General features: G+C 43.3%; 1 long non-coding RNA gene across 1 annotated transcript; it reads left to right on the top strand.

The window, feature by feature from the left end:
- The first annotated feature begins 10,208 nt into the window (after positions 1-10,208).
- On the top strand, positions 10,209-12,424 carry LOC118694318 (uncharacterized). The gene is made up of 4 exons (XR_008508767.1): positions 10,209-10,364; positions 10,887-10,951; positions 11,565-11,628; positions 12,349-12,424. It is a non-coding gene; the product is annotated as an uncharacterized LOC118694318 (long non-coding RNA).
- Positions 12,425-14,348: the final 1,924 nt, after the last annotated feature.

Here is a 14,348-nt window from a genome sequence, read left to right as displayed (position 1 = left end):
TGAATGTTACTGTGAATGGTAGTTTAAGGGCAGGAATTTTATAAGGTACTGTCCTGTCTCAGTTTGAAAGCTGTCACAAGGACAAACTCCATCAGCACCTCAAGCTTTCCCCAATTATGCCCCTGAGCTTTCATTTGCTGCACATTCAAGAATCAGCCCTCTTTTTTATTTAAGCTGTAAGTTGCTTTCAAATTGCCGTGCTCACTCTCCTCTCCTCCCCATTTAAAACAGTCTCGAGCACATTACCTTTCAGGAAAAAAATCCAGGTAATAGATTCAGGAAGAATATACTTTGACTTTTAGAACAAAAGCCTATCTAATAGAAAAAAGATGGTCCATTCTTTGAGACCCTATATCACACATCTCTGTGCAGGAGGAAGAGGGGTATCTGTGTGTGTGAATAGGAATTGTACTCGCCCACAAACCAGGGCTTAGGCTTAGTAACCAACATGTAGCAAGTGTGGATGTATATAATTTGCTGCTTTTTTTGGATCTTTTTTCTCAAAGGTTAATTTGCTTTTAAAGATTTTCTAGTCATTTGAAAAATTCTTATGTGTTTGTTTGAGAATAGAAATCTCCATAAATCTTACTGTGTAAAGGCAGGGTAATCCTTTGGACTTGATGACGACTATTTGGAAGTTGATATTTCATCTGATAAAACAATTTCCTTGTTTTGGAAATATTTTTGTTACTGAAAGTAGCAACTTTCAAGATGTATTTTTAGAAGGTGTAAAAATTGAGATCCTCATTTGTATCACGGAAATACAAAGAATATTCCTTAAAACCATCCATTCTATCATTTCAATTATGTTGAAATGATTATATCATTTCAATTTCTATCATTTCAATTATGTATATTTGAATTTTCAATAGCTAATTCTTTCCTTAAAATCAATTTTAAATGCACTGTTTTGACACAATTTTGTTATTTCTTCGTTTCTAAGTTTCAAAATGATATTTCAAGAAAAGTAATTTCCTGTAATTACTTGACAGTTTGTAAATAAACATCCAAGTGGAGGGAAGGAGGGAGGGAAGAAAGAGAAAAAGAGAAAAAGAGAGAGATAAAGAAAAAAAAGAAAAGGAAGGAAGGAAGGAAGGAAGGAAGGAAGGAAGGAAGGAAGGAAGGAAGGAAGGAAGGAAGGAAGGAAGGAAGGAAGGAAGGAAGGAAGGAAGGAAGGAAGGAAGAAGAAAGAAGAAGAAGAAAGAAAGAAGAAAGAAAGAAAGAAAGAAAGAAAGAAAGAAAGAAAGAAAGAAAGAAAGAAAGAAAGAAAGAAAGAAAGAAAGAAAGAAAGAAAGAAGAAAGAAGAAAACAAAGAAAGTGAAGGAGAGAAAGAGAGAAAGAAAGAGAGAAAGAAAGAGAAAGAAAGAAAGAAAGAAAGAAAGAAAGAAAGAAAGAAAGAAAGAAAGAAAGAAAGAAAGAAAGAAAGAAAGAAAGAAAGAAAGAAAGAGAAAGAAGAAAACAAAGAAAGTGAAGGAGAGAAAGAGAGAAAGAAAGAGAGAGAAAGAAAGAAAGAAAGAAAGAAAGAAAGAAAGAAAGAAAGAAAAGAAAGAAAGAAAGAAAGAAAGAAAGAAAGAAAGAAAGAAAGAGAAAGAAGAAAACAAAGAAAGTGAAGGAGAGAAAGAGAGAAAGAAAGAGAGAGAAAGAAAGAAAGAAAGAAAGAAAGAAAGAAAGAAAGAAAGAAAGAAAGAAAGAAAGAAAGAAAGAAAGAAAAAGAAACGAAAGGAAGAAAGAAAGAAAATTCCCAAATATCAGAAACCTTAAAAATGATAAAATATTTGTGTGTATGATAAAGAGCAAGAACTAGATACTAGATATCGTATTGCTAAATGGAACATATATGTGAGACCCAAACAGTTCAACTCATTGGATAGCAGTTTCTCAGAGTGAATAATCTGTTATTTCTATCTTCAACTACTTACTGCTACTGCACAGAATGAATATTACCACAGAATAATAGAATGGTTGGGTTTTGAAGGGGCCTTAAAGTTCACCTAATTTCACCCTCCATGTCATTGACAGGGACACCTTCCACTAGACTGCCTTAAGCTCAAAGACCCATTCAAGCTGGCCTTGAGCACTTCCAGGAATGGATCACCCACAACGTGTTCCAGTGGGCTACTCCTGGATGACAAACTTGTAGTGGCTAGTATGTTATTTGTGTACATTTCTGATGCTGGTTGTTAACTGTTGTGCAGAAAGATCTCTCAACTATTGGAATTGACTTGATTGTAGTTGTGTTCAAATTTGCTGATGAGACAAGGTTTTTTGCTGAACACAGTTTAGCAAGCAAGAGAGCTTAGTCTTAAGATGCTATGAGTCCCAGAAGAAGATGAATGAGGTGATGACATGCCTTGTGTTCTGAAGAGAAATCAAAACTTATTTCTGGGGTCACCCCCCCTCTTGGTACAGAAAGCACACAGAGGGCTTTGAAGCAGCACTTTCACCCTCTTTGCATTCACTAGTAAATCGGAGACAGAGCTTGCCCCAAGGTTTGTGCAAAAATACTCTTTTGATGTAACTGTTAAGCAGACAATATCTCTGGGAAAATTTGCAAGCCCTTCCTGGGAAATCTACTGAAACGGTTCAGAAGTTATTCCCATTCCCTGTTGCTAACCTCTGCTGTCTAGCTGTCCGATATGTTTGGGACCATGTTGAAATCATTCTAAACAATGTACTGATGCTGCACTGTTGAGTAAACATAGGTCTTTTCCAAAGGTGTGAGGGAAAAATATTTCTATTGGTAAAAATGATTGAAAACAATACCAGCATGGCAGAAAAAATTACATCAATAGAATGAAGATGCCCAGAATTCTTATTTTGAAGTAACGCAGAGTCAATATTTTCTAAAGAAGGTTGAGAAACTTATTAAGAAGTAGGAGTACATTCCACGTGACTGGTGCACAAGTTCATGTTTCCAACTTACAAAAACCATATTATTAAAAGAAAAACGTTCTGCCTTGTAGAAAAGTAACCCATTAGTTGCAGAAATCCGTGGCTCTCAGGGCTTTATATTAGTCTGATCTGGCTATCTTGAACTCTTAGCCCTCACGGACTGCAAAGACGAAGTAGGAGATGAGAAGTGCAAACAACAACTAAATAAACTATTTAGTGCAATACAACAATTAGTAATTTTATCAAAGGTAGGATTAGATCAAGTATTCCTAAAAGACAGTAGTAGTACTAGGAAAAGCCTTTTGGCTTCTTCTTAACTATAGGAAACTTGAGAAAGCAGAAGAGTGTCTTTCCCTGCTGCAAGCTGTACTTCCTATTTGCTAGTGGTGCTTCAATATTTTCTAAAGAAAACTTGCCAAAATAAGACTATTATATACAAGCAACTGTATCTATCTATTGTGTTCCAGCTAATTTCAACTAGCAAGTATGAGTCACACTCTAGTTGAATATTCTAATGCATAGATGGAGTATACCATCGCTAATAAATGGGGACCCTGGACAAAGGAGCAAATGCAGATGAATTTCAGGGAAGGAAATTATTGGAGAGCTAACTGCAGTCCCTCGACTTTACAAGAAATTCTGTCCAGTAATCCCAACCAGAAACATATAGAAATCCATTTTCAAATGGGTTGCATCTATGGTCCTCTGTTCTTCCTATATGAAGAAACTGGTTTTTAATCTGCAAAGAGTATGATTTCTCTCACCGAAGCAAATATATTTAATCTTTAGGATCCCTTTCTATTAAATTGACAGAAAAGGAATTGATTGATTCCACCTAACATTCAGTCTTTTGGTAAAGGTCAGTTTGAGAAAACTTTTTTCTGCTAGGATTCAACTCAAGGATTGGAAGAATTGAGAAGACTGCTAGGCACTGGAGCATGGAGAGACACTCAGCCTCTGTGGATATATACCACAGAATAAAATTGTCAACTCTCTAAACTTACTGACTCTACTGAGCAGAATTCTGACTAGAATCTCTTTCACACATAGATACCCCTTTTCAAGACACATGGTAAGATGAATCTCACCTCCTATTCTGTATTTGTATTTCTATTGACCATTTAGGATACATAGATGAATTTCAGATGTCTAAAGTTATGTGAGACTACAGCCTGGAAACCTCTCCCTATAAGCTCAAAACACACGATGCTGCAGTTCTGTAAAATTTGCCAGAGAAATGACTATAGCAATTGAGTGCATAATACCTTTTAACTCCTCAGTGAATAAAACGCCCAAACTATATTTGTTTTTTGAATTTAGCACTCTTCTTGCTACAAAGTTACTTAAATTTATTTAACTTCACATGGCTGATTTAAAAAGCATCCAATTCAGAGAAAGATTGGTAAAGCCAGATAGGAAAGAAAATTAGAAATTGGTTACTCACAGTGTGAGCAGGAAGACAGGGAATGATTCAGAAGAGCAAGGAAACTAAACAGAAGCAGTGACAATGAGAGACATCCAGCAAGTTTCCTATGAGGATTATGTACTATTTAATCTGTGAAAAAATTAGAAGAGCCTGCACATCTGATGTCTCACCATGGCAGCACAGTAGCCATTGTGTGTGCACATAATTGCCAAAGTAACATGATAAAGAGAAGGAAATATAGAGAATAATAGAACTGAGTAAGAAGACTTTTTCAATGCCAGGCTGGTAAACTGCAGATATGTATCGTTTGTAGTCAGAAAATGTAGTGTTCTCAGAAAACCACAAGTTCTAGTTTGGACCAAAAGTTTCTGAAAGTCACATAAGAAAGTATAAACATGCAAATCAGAACACTTGGGAAAAGTACCAGGATCCAGAGATGAAGATCTGGATCAAGATCAAGGGCACCATTGAGGTTTTCAAGAAGCAAAAGCATATGCAGCTGACTGTGCTTGTGCATGAGCAGCTGCTAGATTTTTGCAATTCCTTTCACTCAGCACAAAAACCCGATGCTCTGCTGCTCCATTCTTCCCCTTCTATGATCTGCACAGGACAGAAGCTGAGCGAGGTTATTCAACCCCTTTTCAGAATCTGTGCTACACGTATGCACTGTGACATCTCTTGGGATCTTTTCCTTTTTCTAGGCTGTAATGTGCATCTGTCTATTTGCCCAAGGGAGGAGGGGGAGGAGAGCACGGCGATCTGAAAGCAGCTTGCAGCACAATGCTTTGTGTGCGATGAAGCCGCTTCCTCGCCTCTGGGAGACTGAGAGCACAGCAGCTTCTGAAAGGCGAAGAACAAAGCCACACAACACCAGCATTGTGTGCGCAGCTTTCAAACTGAGAGAGGACAGTACATTACCACTCCCCTGCCTTTTCCAGTCACATTAGAATTCATAGGGAAGGAGTTTTTGGACAACTTTCTTGTGTTTCATGCTAGCCTTCCTGCAGCACTCCGTGGTCAATCTTCTGTTTTCTTTTTGGCTCTGAGATGCAAAGAACTTAATTAATATCTAGGAAAGGTCGGGGGATGTTTTCTGTACTGGCACAGTTTCTCCTTGTGAGACATAGTGGAAAAGCTTTTCGCTAAGATGCAGGCGACAAGAGATGCAGAAGACGGAGATATGGAGCTTTCCAAAGGTAAGCGCCAGTCCCGGGTGTCTTTCAGCAGAAGCCGCGCTCTGGAGCGCACCGCGACCGGCACAATGCTCTGTGCCCAAAGAAACCGCTTCCTCGCATCTGGGAGACGGAAAACCTGGCAGCTTCCAAGCAGTGACGAATGAAGCCGGCAGAATGCTGGGGGCTGTTTGCGCATCTTTCAGACCCCTAGAGGACGGTGCTTTGCCACTCACTTGCCTTTAAATTCACATTAGCATTCATATGGAAGGAGATCCTGACCAACTTTCCTGTCTTCCTGCTAGTCCTCCTGCAGTCCACCTTGGAAAGTCATGCTCTTCCTTTTAGGTTTTGAGATGTAGAGAAGTTGATGGCGGCTACAGAAAAGAAGGGCACCAGTGAGGTTTTCAATAAGGAAAAGTATACATGGCTGATTGTGCTTGTGGATGAGCAGCTGGTAGATTTTTGCAATTCCTTTCAAGGAGCACGAAAACCCGTGGTCTGTTGCTTTATTCCTCCCCTTCTGTGATCTGTACAGGACTGAAGCTGAGTGAGGTTATTCAGTTTTGCCCCTTCTCAGCCTCTGTGCTACACTGCACTGTGATATCACTTGGGATCTTTTTTATTCATCTATGCTTATTTCAAACATCAATAAATTCATTGGTTGGGTTAGGTTAGGTTATTCATCGGTTAGGTTACGCATTGTGATATCGCTCGGGATCTTTTGGCTTATTTCAAGCATCAATAAATTCTTTAGTTGCATCCAACAGTTCTGATGTGGCTGCATGTATTGTTCCTCTCAGCGCTTTGTTGTCTCTCTGGAGCTGGTGTGGACAGGGCAACAGATGAGGGAATTGTGTCCACAACAGCCTATTTTTCCCTCTGATTTTGTCTTGCTGTCCATTTTTCTGTCTTCTGGGGAACTTGTGCATGAGGGCCGAGGGGAAGTTGATGCTGATCTGGCTGGGAGAGTCACTGCTACTCCTTTCCCTATGGTAAGGAGGAGAAATATGTATGTACTAGGGATGGGGTAGTCTGTAGTATTTTACTTGGGGCCGTGGAGACGTTTCTTGGGAAAATTCTATGGTCAAGGGGAGCAGAGGAGACAATTGCCTTTTTGGTAGATCCCTGCAATTCCTTGCTTGGCAAAGTTATGATGATCTTTCCCTCAGCAGGTGAAGTATTCTGTCATTGCTGAAATAAGGACTCCGAGAAAGCAGCTGCCCCTGTGGGATGGAGGACAACCCTTCAGTCCCTAATTTACTCTGTCCAGCACAGTACCACAATGGTCAGACCTTAATTACTGTCTGATGGGGTCTTCTCCTTATTTCCAGTATATTCATTCCCGCCTTGCACACTTTCACTCTCCACATCTCATGTTACTTCATCATTTTGAAATCTTCACACACTGCCGGAGCAAAGCTTTCCATCTGGAAAGACTTCCAGGGCTGTGAGTCCATGGGAGCATCTGGAGTAAGAGGATGTATGGTGTCCCAAGACCCCATGTCCCAGTGACCTTCACCTCAGAGGAGAGGGCGACGTTGCTCTCAGCAGCCCTGGACAGGGGTAGCTGAGAGCCCTTGGCTTGGAGAGCTGAAAGTGTGGCCAGGATGGAGGCAGCAGGTGAGTTCACAGCTGGGCACTGTTCTTTTGGCTTTTCTTCTGTACTAAAACATCAAGTAACCTCGGGAAGGAGAGTTAAACACAACATAGAAAGTGCTCAAGTGCTGATCATCCCACTGGACTGCTGCTGAACAAGGCACCAATACCAGAGCTTCCCCACAGTTATCCTTCAGCTGCTGGTGGCATAACCAGGGAGCATCACAGAAAGGTTGAAGTGCTGCTCCCACTGGCTTTGTGCCAGACCAGCAATCTCAGTTGAAATTCTAGTGCAAGAAATCACAGCTTTTCAAAGCATTCCCCTCTTCTACCCTTTTCGCACAGTTTTGCTTCCCAGAGGTGTGTCAAGCATGGTTCCCCTGTGCTGGGAAATGAGAGTATCCAGCTGCAAAGATTCATTAGCATAACACCTTCTACCATTACAAATGCACTATTGAGAAGGACAGGGCTCGGTGCACTCTGGAGAGCACTGCCATGCAGCAGGCACAGGGACTGCAAAGGCCCCGTGGAGAGCAGAGGCATAAAGATAGAAATGCCAACTCATAGTGAATAGCAGGAAGCCCATGTCTTCCGCCTTTTGGACTCGTGCTTACCTCTCTGTAATCTCATAGGTGACGGCTCCTTAATCCCTGCTATTGGACAATTTCGGATCCCCCTATCTCGTATATAAGGGGCTGTTTTAGCCCGGTTCGGCAGAGGAGCTGTCGCTGGAACCCTTTGCAGACCACGCAATAAGACATTGCTGAAGAATGCCATAATAGTCTTTTCCTCTCTCATTTTGTGTCTGCTGGCCTACCTGAGGAACTTTAGCAAGCCAAATTCGGGAATCAAAAGGAGCTGAAAATCAGTAAAGAGCTGATATCCCTTATGATTGCTAATGTTGCCAGTAGCTGACAGGTATTTGGGTTCAATGGTTAGGGTTAGGATATAAATATGAAAAAAAAAAATTTTTTTACAAATTTTAATACAGCCAAAATTAAAGGGGTTCTTTTTGGCTTTTATATGGGTAGAGGCAGTGGAATTATTTTAAATAATGTAAGCGTTACACAAGCAAAAATCCTAACAAATATATACTTACTATGTAAAAATATGTATAAAAATATAGAAATAAACTTAAGTACTTGGGATAGATGTAATATAGAATATAAATTTATTTATAAATACAAATGTATAAATATACATCAATATACATTATAAATAGAATGGTGAATATTAATATGAAAAAATATTTTAAAAATATTTAAATATTTTTTTAAAGAAACTGTTGGGTTTGGGTTTGTTTTTTGTTTTTTGTGGGGTTTTTTATCCTATTAGGTTAGAGGCAGGAGTTTTTTTTTCTTCTTCCTGGTTGTTTTGGGGCATTTATTTCAGAGCAGTTTTTGGGCGGGATCGCCCCTGTTCTTTTTTGCCGCCTTGGCTGCCCGCAGCCCCAAGGCGCGCGGCGCCCCCGTCTGGGGGTGGGCGGCAGTGCTGCCGCCTTGTGGGCAGAGCGCGGTACTGCAGCCCGCCGCCGCCAGGCAGCCGAGGGGCCGCCCTCTTGGGAGTGACGTGTGGCGGACTTTGTTTGACCTTCTCAAAATGGCGGTCAAAAGGGCGGGAAAATGGAGGGCCCCCGGCGGTCTCTCTGAAATGCCTGCACGGAACACCGACGCCGGCGCGGCCCCGACGACATTTTCTGTGGCGTTTCAATTGCGGTGATGGCATTCGGGTTCGTCTGCAGGGTTCGGCGTCGAGGGAAATCGTTTCTAGATCTCGAGGTGGGTGTCGGCATTTTGATCAGGCAGCTGGCAAAACGGCTACGCCTTGGGGTCTTTCCTGGGGCGCTGGGGGCGTGTCCGGGGCGGGGCGCCGTGTCGACGAGATGACGTCATTAGGCGGCACTCTGCCTGCAGTTTGCCGGTGCAGACGGCAGGGGGCGCTGTAAAATAGAGTATAAAGTATAAACTATATAGAAGAAGAAATAAAAGCTCTGTGTCACCTGCAGCTGTAGAAAATTTTAGGCTCCCATGGAGGAAATAGTTTTCCTAAAATCATTACCGTTTTGGGGTTTTTTGCACTCCCAGGTAGCCTGAACGTTTCTACTGCTGCTTTTTTATTCTAAAGCTAGAATGGAAAGCCAAGATTAGAAATAAAGGGAAAGGAAGAAAGAGAGAAAGAGAGAGAGAGAAAGAAAGAGAGAGAGAAAGAGAGAGAGACAGAGAAAGAAAGAAAGAGAGAGAGAGAGAAAGACAGAGAAAGAAAGAGAGATAGATAGAAAGAGAGATAGAGAGAAAGAGAGAGATAAAGAAAAGAAGGAAGAGAAAGGAAGAAAGAAAAGTGAAAAAGGAAAAGGGTGAGAGTGAAAAAGGAGAGTTAGAGTGGAAAAGGGGGTGAAAAACAGAGTGAAAAAAAGAAACAAAGGGTTGGAGTGGAAAAGAAAGGACATTCGGGAGGGGCGGTGCTGCCTAAGGTCCTCCCCTGCCCACGAGCGAAGGAGCCGTTTGATCCCCTGGCGGGACCGCAGCTCCCGGTGGCGGAAAACGGAGCAGTGGCTGTCAGCCCGAGACTACAACTCCGGCAGGCCCTGCTGCTGTAAAGCGCGGCGTCTGACGCAACGGCCGACGCGCCATATGAGTGGCTGGCGGGCCAAGGCGGCCGCACGGCGGCAGAGGCGGCTGTGCATGGGGAGCTCCCGGCGCCTCTCCCGCTCGGGACGGAGCCGCGGCAGCGATGCTGGAGGGGCGAAGCCTCCGTCCGGCCGCCCGCACGGAGCTGAGCGGCGCGGAAGGGGCGTCCGCCCGGTTCCTCGGCCTCACTCAGCGGTACCCGTGGCGGGGGCTCAGCTCGGGCGGGGCGCGCTGCTGCCCACCGATGGCGGAGCGCCAGGCGGTGCTTTGCTGCCGCGGGCCGGGAGCTGCAGGAGCCGCCCCGGGCGAGCGGCGCCGGGCGCTGCCGCGGTCACTGTGGGGCGGGCTGCCCTCGGGCTGGCGGAGGCGCGAGAGCCGCCGAGCTGCAGCCGTCTCCCTCGGGCTGCTGCCGCTGCTGCGGGCGGAGGCGGACGAGCGGCTGCGGAAGCGGCCTTCGCAGCGTGTTCAGCCTTGCGAGCAGAGAGCGCTCGACATCGCTGGAATGACACGGCTGCTGAGTGCCTCAGTGCTCGTGGCTCTTTCTTCCACGCAAACAGATGGAGCGGCATCGCTGAGCAGTAAACACAGCGATGTCCCGGAGAATGGCGAGCGCAAGGAGCGCCGGGCTGGATCCTTCTGCTGGCACAGGTGTGATCCGCAAACTCAGCCCCTTGTGCCCCTACCCTCCCGACCCCCAGGGGAAATGCTCTCCAGCCTCGAGCTGCTGAAAGACAAAACGTGTGATTTGACACTAGGGTCCAGAAAGGTTTCCGTTTAGATTAGCAAATGCCTCAATTGTTCTTGGTTACATCCTAGGATCGGTTTTAGGCAGTGACTTTATACCGCTTGTCGGATTTTCTTGTGCAATGATAAGAAAAAAGGCAGGTCTGATACTGGTTTCGCTTTTTTTCTACTTCATGTTCCACGAGCTGCTTTTATCCAAGCAATTGTTTTAAAGTTCTACTTTATTTATGGTTCTACTTTTTTTTTTCTTTGCAGCACCCGTGACTTTTTTTTTTTTCTCTAAATCAGCAGTAAATATAGCTGAGTAAAATTACCTTGGTTTTCTTCCTTCTTTTTTAACTGAAATGTTTTTATTGATAATCCTATTTGAATATGCAGGAAAAGTGGGTAGGTCCTGTAATATATCCTAGCTTTTCTTGTTTACAGGGTACTCAGAAAATCTGTCTCCCTTAGAGTCCCACAAAATCATTCTCAGTGCAATCTCCGTTAAGGTATGGATTGACAAATAAGCCATCAGTTTAGATATTTGCCTGTGTACCTTTTCCTGTAATTCAGAGCTTGCGTTCTGTGGTTTTTATAAATCCATAAAACATGTAAAAATGGTTTTGCAAGTCTTAATCGTTGAAGGCAGCAAAAAGTGGTTTTAAAGCCTGTTCTTGACCAGACAAAGGGGAAAAGTGTGAATTTGATGCTGAACTTGTCATTTCTCATTTGACTTGCCTTGAATTATTTAGGAAGAGAGAGAACTAGAAAAAGAGAGAAGTAGAATTGGTTATTGAGCCCTCCTAAAATGCTCCCCGTGATTCTGTGTGGAGCCAAAGTGAAAGGTGATGGAACAGAGCCCTGTGCTTTAGAAGGAAATCAATTTAAACCTGATCTCCACCCAGAGTCTCCCTAACTTCTGTTTTTAAAATGCAAACTAAGTTTAGGAAGTGTTGGAAGTTAGTATTTTGGGAAAGAAATGGCAGTTGCACAAACCATTCCATTTACCAGAGGCTCTGGGAACAATTCGTTTTGTAAGCGCTGTAACTGCAATCGGTTGGTGGTTGGGGGTTGAAATGTGCACTTGCCCTCCTATAAAGCACTCGTTCATTTGCATTTCAGTGCTATGAGTCTTGATAAATTGGAGAAGAGCCCAAGAGACATTTTTCATCCTGAGATACAAAAGGTACGAAGTGACTTTTTTTTGTTTGGTTCTTTTTCTTTATTATTTTCTGGAAATAGAAGTAATTAAGTATAGATACTACTGGTTTGTCTTTTCCAGTAGCAGATAATAATAATAATAATAATAATAATAATAATAATAATAATAATAATAAAATAATAATAATAATAATAATAATAGTAATAATTTAATACTACTTAAACTGTCTTTATCCATTGAACTGGCCATTTAAATCCAAACTTCTAAACACAAATAAAACCATCATCCTTGTAGAATCTTTAATAGGAGGGGGCTAAAGACACTGGTTTTGTTGACAGGATTTATTGGTTCTGGAAGAGCAAGAGGTAAGTATAAGCCTAACTACTTCTAGCTCACAGACCCGTCTGGTGAATACAGCTTTTTATTTTGATGGGCTTATGATGACTTGGAAATCAATTGCTTGTTACAGTAAAAAAAAAGTAATGTTTTTTTGAACCTGACAGCAAAAATAACTTTAAGCACCAACTTAACAATAATAGAGCAGCAATTTAAGTTAATGATTTGATGCTGTACTGTCAAAGTTTAAAGGAAAATTGTTATGTATTGGGAGATGGTATAAAATGTACGTTTCTAATGCGTAGGATGTATACAAAGATAAGTACATACGTGAAAGTCCTTGGAGGAAACAAATTCTTACGTCTCTGTTTGATTTTGTTTATCATACAATATGGTTTTATTTCCCAGGGATCGGTGAATTTTAAATTTGGAGTCCTCTATGCTAAGGATGGTCAGCTTACAGATGATGAATGTTCAGTCATGGTGAGTTTTTCATCTTCTCCTTAATTGTTTTGCTCATCCGAAAAGAAAAAAAAAAGCAAGCATATAAAAAAAAAAAGTATGTTTATTATTTGTTACCCTATTCTGTCTGTTTCCTCAGTATTTGCTGGAGATCTGCTTACCCAAGCTTTGGGTTAAAACAAGCTTTGGGTTCCTTCTGTCCCACTGGGAGTTGCCCAATTTGGTTGCATCTGATGAAATTCACCCTGAGACCTTACAGACCAGCTCAAACTATGTGAGAGCCATTCGCAGCTCTCTCAAGACACACCTGGAGGATGGGTAATGTTTCTGAGCATCTGGCAAGTGTACTTATATCAAAACTCAGCCTGTGAATTTTTCTGGGGAAAACCCTTCTGTATCCTCTAGGGTTCCTCAAACTCTGTTGAGGATCCAGTTAGCAGTTGCTCACCTGGATGGCGAAGATGCAAGCTGCAGCACGCAGGCACAGTGTGGGCAGCATTCAGACTTGGGAAGCTGCCGCTCGCCGATTCTCCCGGAGGCGAAGAAGCGGCTTCTTCGCACACAGAGCATTGTGGCGAGCGCAGGGAGCTCCTGAGAGCGGTTTGTGCCGAAAGAAGCCCGGGACCGGCACTTAGCTTCGGAGAGCTGCGTATCTGCGTCTTCTGCGTGTCTTGCCGCTCTACACTCAGCAAAAAGCTTTTCCACCATATCTTGCAAGGAGAAACTCTGCCAGGAAAGAAAACATCCAAAATCTTGTTCTAAAGCTTGCACGGGGGTCTGCAAAGCGTTTGGCAAGAATGAAAGGTAGTTGTCCAAAACTCGTTCTTTTCCAATAGAATAACCATGGAAAAGGCAGGAGAGTGGTAAAGTACTGTTTTCTCTAAGTCTGAAGGCTGCCCACACTGTGCCTGTGTGCTGCAGCTTGCATCTTCGCCTTTGGGAAGCTGCCGCTCGCCGATTCTCCCGGAGGCGAAGAAGCGGCTTCTTCGCACACAGAGCATTGTGGCGAGCGCAGGGAGCTCCTGAGAGCGGTTTGTGCCGAAAGAAGCCCGGGACCGGCACTTAGCTTCGGAGAGCTGCGTATCTGCGTCTTCTGCGTGTCTTGCCGCTCTACACTCAGCAAAAAGCTTTTCCACCATATCTTGCAAGGAGAAACTCTGCCAGGAAAGAAAACATCCAAAATCTTGTTCTAAAGCTTGCACGGGGGTCTGCAAAGCGTTTGGCAAGAATGAAAGGTAGTTGTCCAAAACTCGTTCTTTTCCAATAGAATAACCATGGAAAAGGCAGGAGAGTGGTAAAGTACTGTTTTCTCTAAGTCTGAAGGCTGCCCACACTGTGCCTGTGTGCTGCAGCTTGCATCTTCGCCTTTGGGAAGCTGCCGCTCGCCGATTCTCCCGGAGGCGAAGAAGCGGCTTCTTCGCACACAGAGCATTGTGGCGAGCGCAGGGAGCTCCTGAGAGCGGTTTGTGCCGAAAGAAGCCCGGGACCGGCACTTAGCTTCGGAGAGCTGCGTATCTGCGTCTTCTGCGTGTCTTGCCGCTCTACACTCAGCAAAAAGCTTTTCCACCATATCTTGCAAGGAGAAACTCTGCCAGGAAAGAAAACATCCAAAATCTTGTTCTAAAGCTTGCACGGGGGTCTGCAAAGCGTTTGGCAAGAATGAAAGGTAGTTGTCCAAAACTCGTTCTTTTCCAATAGAATAACCATGGAAAAGGCAGGAGAGTGGTAAAGTACTGTTTTCTCTAAGTCTGAAGGCTGCCCACACTGTGCCTGTGTGCTGCAGCTTGCATCTTCGCCTTTGGGAAGCTGCCGCTCGCCGATTCTCCCGGAGGCGAAGAAGCGGCTTCTTCGCACACAGAGCATTGTGGCGAGCGCAGGGAGCTCCTGAGAGCGGTTTGTGCCGAAAGAAGCCCGGGACCGGCACTTAGCTTCGGAGAGCTGCGTAT

This window comes from Molothrus ater, chromosome 21 (assembly GCF_012460135.2).
Source record: "Molothrus ater isolate BHLD 08-10-18 breed brown headed cowbird chromosome 21, BPBGC_Mater_1.1, whole genome shotgun sequence".
Taxonomy (NCBI): domain Eukaryota; kingdom Metazoa; phylum Chordata; class Aves; order Passeriformes; family Icteridae; genus Molothrus; species Molothrus ater.
This window is presented reverse-complemented; position numbering and strand designations above follow the sequence as displayed.